The sequence below is a fragment of the Cetorhinus maximus genome, chromosome 10 (genome assembly GCF_964194155.1).
Source record: "Cetorhinus maximus chromosome 10, sCetMax3.hap1.1, whole genome shotgun sequence".
Classification (NCBI taxonomy): Eukaryota; Metazoa; Chordata; class Chondrichthyes; order Lamniformes; family Cetorhinidae; genus Cetorhinus; species Cetorhinus maximus.
This window is the reverse complement of record NC_135888.1, coordinates 84538654-84547532: the sequence shown is the minus strand read 5'-3', so window position 1 is coordinate 84547532 and position 8879 is coordinate 84538654. Positions and strand designations below refer to the sequence as shown.

At 48.1% G+C, this 8879-nt stretch overlaps 1 long non-coding RNA gene across 1 annotated transcript in view; it reads left to right on the top strand.

The window, feature by feature from the left end:
• Positions 1-1893: 1893 nt before the first annotated feature.
• LOC144685264 (uncharacterized) overlaps positions 1894-8879 on the top strand; it is a 33130-nt gene continuing 26144 nt past the window's right edge. Inside the window, exons 1-2 of the long non-coding RNA XR_013577687.1 lie at positions 1894-1936; positions 5400-5455. This is a non-coding gene — a long non-coding RNA (uncharacterized LOC144685264). The remainder of the gene's footprint in view (positions 1937-5399; positions 5456-8879) is intronic.

Here is an 8879-nt window from a genome sequence, read left to right as displayed (position 1 = left end):
ACAGTGGCCGGGGTGGGGAGGAGCATTTAATTTGGCAGGAGGCAAAATATCTGTTTCCCAATGGCAGGATAAACTGTTTGAATTTTGTTCTCTTAGCTTTCAAGGTGGGTTAAAGGCAGGTCGAGCTTCCCGATGATCAATTTTGGGAACCCCATTTGCATGCATTAGCCCCTCATGCATGCTCATTAAAAGACCACCTCACTGGTATTAAGCTCCCCCTCGAAGTTAAGTTCCCCACCAGCAAGAAATGAGAACATTCAGCTTTACGACTGTGCATAAGTGGCATGCACTTGGCGAGCTTTACCTCTTCCACGACTTTGAGGTCAGTAGATGCTGCTGTGCCATCTTGGGGACCTCATGTAACTTCACTCGTATCGACTGCCGGGAGCAAAAGCTGCACCAAGGCTGGGCACGGGAGGCAGGCTAAGCAGGGAAGAGGGTGGGGAGAGTGTCTAGGAAGAGCGGGGAGAGAGTTTGCGTGGAAGGTGGGGTGGAGGAGAGACGGTGTCCGGGAAAGTGGGGGGAGAAAGTGTCTTAGATGGTGTCGGTGATGTGGTGCTGGGGGGTGAACTCAGGGTACTAGTGATAGGAGGGAATAATCACAATCAGAGCAGGGTGTGGAATGCAGAAGGGTGGCAGGTCTATGGTGAGAGTTTGGTAGGTGTCATGTAGGTCCATGGCAGGGGGGTCACAGATGGGACTAGACAGGTGGCTCGGATAATGGGAAGGGGCAGTGTCAGGGTGGACATGGGGACGGTAACAGATGTCGGCTCTGAGGAGAGGGAAGGCATGTGGAGGTGGGTGGTAATAGGGTCCAAGGTAACGGATGACAGAGGGGAGGGGAATGGTGATATTGGGTGGATCAAGGGGGATGGGGGAAGTTGGTGGGTGACAGAGGGAAGGTAGAAAGCAGTGGACTGAGTCTGGAAGGTAACACGCATTTTTCAAACCTAACCTTGACCACACAGTTAGCCAGTTAGTGAGATCCCTTGATGTGGGAAGAGGGTCTTTTCGGGTGGGTGGAGCTCAAGGTTGGCACAAGTGGCCGACTAAAAGACACTCTAATAATTATGAGGCCACTGGATGTCAACCATGCTTGGTTGTGTCCTCCTCTGTATGGTGAAGCCCGCATTGCAGCAGGTTTGTTCCCGACTCTGAATCTCATAGTTTCGAGATCCCAGCAAGGTCTGAAGCTGCCGTTCATTCTCGGCTGCAGTCAGAGGCAGTGATGAAGGGTGGGAGGGAAGTGGATGCCTCCAAAGGGCTTGTTTGGGGGACTGCAACCAACTCATGACTCCAAACCTCCATTCTCCCGGGTGAATGGTCTTGGTTGACAAGGGCTCATTTGGTTAGTCTCTCTATGCTATCAAGGCAATGATCTCTCTATAGAGTCTCGTGGGTAGTGGAGGTAAGTGAAATAGTGTCAGAGGGAGGCTTCTTGCACATGGCTCTCATCAACCTGATCAAAGAGCAATGTCTCCATGTGCAGTCATGTATCAATGGGAGGAACACCCATCTCTGGTCCTCCAGGATGTCCTTTACTTGGAAGGGGTGGCATGGGGTACCATATCTAGACAGAGGCAAGAAAAAGGGATTAGCACTGGCCTGCTGGCTTTGAGATGGAGAGAAACCTTTAAAGAACATGCTCACTAAATGTATCACTTCAGTTTGTTCACACATCCACTGAGGTGTCGATGATGCAGGCTGCCGGCAACCCTCCCTTGGTAACGGCTTTCATCCAGATGAGGAGAAGGGCCCATCACTGGTAGGTACAGGGCCAGGTGGAGCAAGAGCCAGAACAGCAAGAGGCAGCAGGGCCTCAAGAAGGTCAATTTTTCCAGCAATTTTTGTTTTTGTTTCAGATTTCCAGCATCCGCAGTATTTTGCTTTTATCTCAAGAAGGTCAAGATGCAGGCGAACAGGATCCACTGCAGTGGTGAGTATTGGCCCGACCATGGGTGCATCTCAGGCAGTGTTCCTATCTAGAAATGAGCAAAAGGCAATACTGGAGGCGCTTTTGTATGTCCTAGAATGTAGTTGCCCACATCTGCCAGCTTCTTCAATATGAGCTGCTGCTGCAAGGGCTCTGGAGGAGTAATGTGGATCTTCTGGCCTGCACTAAGTGAATCGCTGTCTGGGTGCCATTAAAAAAATGGTGCCAGGTCCTCCTGAAGTTATGGCGTGATGGGTGACTTCCTGCCTGCCCCACCACGAGATTCACCATGCTCCTCACAGATACATAATTATTGAATTGAGCAGTGGAAGATTGTGCGTTTTCATCTATCTCGCCGCCCAGTGGGAATCAAGCCAACTTTCCTGCCTGACACCAGGCTTAGACTCCAGGACGGGAAATTCTACCCGATGTCTTGAAAAAGATCAATGATCTATCCGGTGATGAGTTGTGTGACCTGAAGAATATCATTGGCAGTAATCCGATTGCTTCACTATGCCACACCCTTCTGAGTCGCAGGCATTAAATGGACGACAGGCACTAACATATATATTTAGTTAAACGTAAATAGAGAGTTCACAACATTCACCAAGTAGTAAAGAGTACAATGCAAAACACAGGGAAAAAACACAATTAATTAATTACCCTAAATCAGATTCATATCAAAATAGAAAGTTTGGTTTAGTTGTTCAAAGATAAAGTTTGACGAGCCCAATCATTTGACTTATCATTCTGCACCTTATCATTCTGCACCTTATCATTCTGTACCTTGTCTAGTTGCTGTTGGAATGTTGAATCGCTCAGCAGGAAATCAGAAATGCAGCAGTTATTAAAAGAATGGAGCCTTTAAAGGGATGTTGTTCAGTTTTGGATGGAAGCAGCCAGGTGAATAAGGAGATGGTTGGAACACCACTGATAGCTACCCCTTCACCAATAAGAACCTGAAGTTCTACTGAGGGAAGTGACATGGGGAAAAATAACTACTTTTGTAGTAGAGGGAAGTTCTCCTAATAAAGCTAGACCGCAGCAGACACAACAAAAGATTGTAAATAGTGCCATCTCCCTTTTCAATGGGCGGGATTTTTGAACCCCGCCTGCCACCGGGATCATCCGGTCCCACAGAAAGTCAATGGAATCTTGGCTGGGCCACTGAATCTTCCACAGCAGTTTCAGCCACATTGGAGCTGGAAAGTCCCAGCCAATAGGTCATAGGAACAAATATACCACAGATGTTCAGGATGTAAAGGTAAGCTTTAATAAATTTTGCCTCTGATAAAAAAGCAATGTATCCAGTACTCAAACCACAGAGTGTTTTCAGTTCAACAAAGCACTGGATAAAATTAATATCGAAAACCCCCTGACTGCCACCTCAGAAAAGATACAGCTCAAACTTTGTGGCTGACAAAATCTAGGGCTTGACTTCCACTCACTGAAAAAAGCAAACATTTTCAACCACTCTCTAGGATCCTGTAAACTATGCTCTCTACTCTTTTCTTTACGCCAGCTGGAATGTAGGCTGGATATATAGGTGCATCAAATTCAATGATGAGGAAATTATCTGTTAGCTCTGCTTTGGTAGGAGGAAAGGGTTACATGCAACGTTTGTGAGACAGCATACAGTGGTAGTGGCAGGCCACATGTAAGTGGAAGGCCTTCTAAATCATTAGAATAAAATACATTGCGACATTGGAGAGAGCTTGGTGGATTCATACCAGTCCAACATGATAAGGCCTCACATCAACATTTTGTGAGCAATATACATTCATTCAGTGCTGAAGAAAATGTAACATTTGTGTCTCGATTTAAAGAACCATTTAGACTTGTTACTGTAATCACATCCATTGACTGCATAACCTACAATAACATATTCCCTTTTTTAGCCTATTGTTCTACAAAGGTAAGAATGCTAGTATTGTGGAGAATAAGAAAGCAGCCCTATCATACCAGCACCCATTAAGCTCTCCAGCCCAGAAACATCCACTTTGGAGTATCAGATAGGTGAACCAGGAGGGAGCATATAATGAAGCACTGAGCACCCACGAGGAAGTGGTACCAGGAAACCAGTAACAGAAGGAATGGAGGGTAAGGCCCAATCATGTAGCTGCTGTGGAATCTTTGGATTCATACCTTACAGGGACTGGATACATAGGAACATTGGGGTTGCTAGACAATGAAAGACGAAGGTCCACCTAAGGTTTATCCTGGTAATTGCATGGTGACAATGGAGATGTTGACTAATCGTAGCATTCACTCTCTGTCAATTAGCCTACAACAGACCCTGACATGATTGGAAAAATCTTAGTAGGTTTTTCCTCGCCAATTTGCATTGGTTAAAAAGTTAGCTCTATCTTCAAGAATCTTCAGAGCTCACTGCATGAGAATGTGCAGTACTGCTGCTTTTATGTCTTTCTAGGGTTAAGATGACCCAGGAAGCTGCATAGTACCATAGGGGGAGTGGCAACGCCATGGCATCTTGCAGATAAACTGCAGAGATCAGAGTGTCCTAGTGCTGATGAGGTTTTGCTCAAGGACTCTTTATTGTTCTGAAATGAAAACAAAAATTGCTGGAAGAGATCATTTATTTTGCACTGTAAGGGCAGATGAATGTTGGCATTAGGGTCTAAAATGTAGGAATGGCAATAAAGCAAGGAGCATTAAGGTCATCATCATTGTTATAGAGTCAGTTTACTACAATGGAGATGATAGGATTATCAGTCAAGGAACTAAGGGTTGCCCTCAGAGAAAACCTTGCCAGTGACTCCTTACCACAACAAATTGCTGGCACTTAAACACTTTCCATTCTCCTCCTCCTCTGCAGACAAGACTGCGAGGTCTCACTCCAGCTCTGTACCTGCATGGTTTCTCTTCTCCAAGTAGCAGTTGTGTAGCACCCAGAAGATGGCACTATTAGAGCGACAGATCAGGATGCTATTTGATCTGTTCTGACGTCAGAAGCTGGTACTAATTGCGAGGACAGGAAGATGTAACCCTGTTGCCCCCACCCCAACTCCTCCAGCAGCCAAAATGTTGAGATGCTGGCCGTAATGACAGGACCATCTCACAACCCAGCAAAAAGAAAGAATTTGCTGCAGGTATGCCATGACCTCCTCACTGAGGAAGAGCAACAAACCATACATTTAGAGCGCTGAAGAAGAGTAATACGAACTCGAAACATTAACTCTGTTTCTCTCTCCACAGAAGCTGCCAGACCTGCTGAGCTTTTCTAGCATTTTCTGTTTTTATTTTAGAATTCCTGACTATTTGGCAAAGAAGCAATTTTTGGTTCAAGCTACAACACATTTTTGATAGGAAAGCAGATTTGGAATTTTGTTAATTATCTTGACGGAGGATGGCAGATTGGAGCCACTAAAGCAAAGAGGAGATAAATATGTTAATAAGTTTTCCAGAAAGTTAATGAGCTAATCATTTAAACTGTTATCTTTATCAGATCATGACAAATAGAGGTTGTTACAACCAGATGATTCCAGGAGGCATCCACATCAGGTATGTTGAAACAACAGCACTCACTATGTGTAAGCTCCAGCAAGGTTATCTGACAAAATTCCACTCCTGCAGGGACAGTAACCTGCTTTATTGGCAGTACTTCTGATCAACTTCCCTTCCAGATAGGGAACAAAAGAAGAGAGAAACACAAGGTCGGCCCAGTTCCGCAAGATTTGCAAACTCTCTCATGTTAATGCTCAGAGCCAAGAAATTCAGAACAAAGCTGAGCAGAACAGGATAACATCGATAGTGTGGCGTGCTTAGATAGTTTTTCTATATCAGGAGGAAGGACAGAATTAAGTGACTTTTAAAAAAATATTCATTCTCAGGACATGGCACATATTGCCCATCCCTAGTTACCCTTAACCTTGTGGCTTGGCCGTTTTAGAGAGCAGTTAAGAGACCCATGTTGGATATACCAGTTTCTCTATGTTCACGTATGGTTTGCATAAAAAAACTGTTTGGCTATATGAAACTGACCTTGTCTCAGTAAAGTATTAAACGGCCTGGTTGGAATCGTCCCAGGTTTGCACTAAGTGTGGTAGCAGGTGGGTAAAATGATGTTTTACTTGCCGGCTGCGATGGTGGGTTTGCACGCCGTATCATCCCAAACCTGCCGCATTACTTATGCATTCCTGGAAAACATGCCGTTTCCACGACAGGCGGGTTCTCATTCACCCACCACGCCATCACCTCACCGCTTCAGCACGCCGGATGTCATGTTTAAAGTGCAGCCACGCACACATATCTCAGTCCTTCCAATCCACGACTGCTGCATGGAAGATGTCCACAAAAGTCAAAAAGACTGCAGCCCCCAAGTTTAGTGACGCATCACTGGAACACCGTTTGGATGGCGTGGAGGCCCACCACAATGTTCTTTACCCCCACCCTGGCTGCAGGATGGGCAGCAGCGTGACCAACTAGGCTTGGGAGGCGATGGCAGTTGTTGTCAGCGCCAACGCCTTTCAAAAGGACAACCACCCAGTGCCACAAGAGGATGAATGATCTCCTTCATTCCGCCAGGGTAAGTCACTCTTCTCATCACTCTCATCTCACACACTCACAAACCCAACACACATCCACAGGGCCCTCACTCACTGCCAGTTCACAGGACATCACCATTCACTCTCTCAAACACACCTTCACTGTCCTCATCCTGTCCATGGGACCACCCACCACCCACACATGCCAGGCATACTTATCACCTGGCCTGGCAGGTGAACTGTTTACACTCTCTCCATCTCTATTCATGCAGGACAAGCTGGCACACAACAAGAGGGAGAAGTCGCAGACCGGTGGAGGAATGCCTGAAATCAAGATCCTCATGGACTTTGAAAACAGAGCCACCCAGCTGGCCGGCGAGGATCTGGACTGGTCCTGTGCTGATGGTGAGGTTGGCGGTGCTCTACCAAGTGAGGATCCAGCAGTGCAACATACATCAGGCAACCATGCTGTAGCTGGTATGTCCTGTTCCGCAGTCCCCTGCCATGCACTATTTATCTCCCTTTGCTTCTGCAGGTACATCTGGGAAACAGCCAACGGAGTCCATGAGCCAGGGCGTCCAATCAAGCCCTGAAGAAACCTCTGAAGAGGAATCTGAAGACACCATCCTTGAAGCCCCATCACAGCGCTCACCCACACCCTCCAGCGCAGAGACACACACCTGGGTGGGATCTAGCTTTAGAGTAGATTTGGGGTCACAATCTGGTGAGCACATCGCACTTTCTGATCCACAGCAGGTGGTGACAGGGACTTCCCAGGTGTCCGGCATTCAGAGGACAGCTGGAGGCCAGAAATTTGCTGAATCCGAGTCAGATGATGTGTCTCTGGACTCAGTCATACCTCAGGAAGGGACGTCCGCTGCACTCCTCAGACTGCAGGGCATGATGGAGGAGTCCGTCCGCCTTCAGGCTGAGGTGATAGCGCCGGCATGTCAACACACTGAATTTAATGCTGAGAGGATGGGGGCCGACATGGAGACCTTGTTCCAGGACATCACTCCTGCAATGCTGCACGGGCTCAACTCCACCACTAATGCCATAGTTGGCCTCCAACAGTGTGTACGTGAGAAGCGTGTGGGGCAGCCTGATCTCACTCCAGCTGCCTCTTCTCCTCAAGGAGTCAGCCAGGGGCCCTCGGGCACCCATGGGGAGGAGGATCAGCAGGTGTCCCCCTGTGGGGCCATCTATCCAGATGACTCCGGGAGTGTCCAACCCATCCGAATCTCCACTTCCTGTGACTTCAGCAGCTCCAGCTCCACAGACCTCTGAAAGCGGGCTGGGGCCCTGCAGGTTTTGGCCCTCCAGAGGACACCTGCCAAAGTCATCACAGACAGGGCGTAGCAGTCAGCAAGCTGCCTCCACTTCCACTGTGGATGTCCAGGGGGCACTAAAACATAGTGGCAGGGTTAGGAAAGTTAAGAAGATGTAACTCTTTTGAGTCAAAACAATTAACTAAATTAACAAAATAAGGGATAAATCAAGCACAGCCCCTAAGTCAGGTCAGCTGGAAAATCAAGGAAAAAGTTTAAAGGAAACTTAAAAACATCAAACCAAAATGTGATTAAAGGGGTCAACAAAACACCCCAGTCCCCGCAGTGCCCACCGGGCACGGAAGGCCTCGAGAGTGCCGGCAGACACTGTGTGCTCCCTTTCCAGGGACACCCGGCCACGAATGTAGCCGCGGAATAGGGACAAACAATCGGGCGGGACTCCCCCCTCGATTGCCCGCTGCCTGGACCTGTTAATGGCCAACTTGGCCAGGCCCAGGAGCAGGTTCACGAGGAGGTCCTCCTCCTTCCCGACCCCCTTCCGCACCGGGTGTCCGTAAATCAGGAGCGTGGGACTGAAGTGCAAACAAAACAGTAACAAAAGGTTTTTTAAATAACTAAAAAGGGAGTGCAGCCTACCACACCCTATATAAGCGTGGTCCACGGACTCCACAGGACCACAAAAAGGGCAGGTGTCCTGGGAGTCCGTGAACCTATACATTCTACGATTGTAGGAGACTGCTGCGTGCAACACCCTCCAACCCAGGTCCCCAATAGAAAGCAGGAGGACACCTCCGTAGAGGGCCTCCCATCGGGGGCCTCTGCCGCCGGACGGCAACAAGGCACACCAAGGCGTGTCCGGGCGGCGGACGAGGGCGAGAAAATGGAAGGTGTGCAGCAGCAGTCCGTACAGAAAGCTCCTCCACGCCGTGCCAAATGGCACGATTGCACAGCCTGGGCATGGGTGTTAATCACTTGTACACACTGTTCACTATTGTCAATAAACTCCCAAGAATGTCTCCCTGCCTATGGCTCCGTGTCCTGATGAGTAGTGTTCATGTCACTCAGATGTGAAACCTGTCTGCATAAGATAAAGGCAGGTGTCCCAGTCCAGGGCCTCTTCCCTGTGCTTTGTGCAGCCTTCAGTCCAAAGTG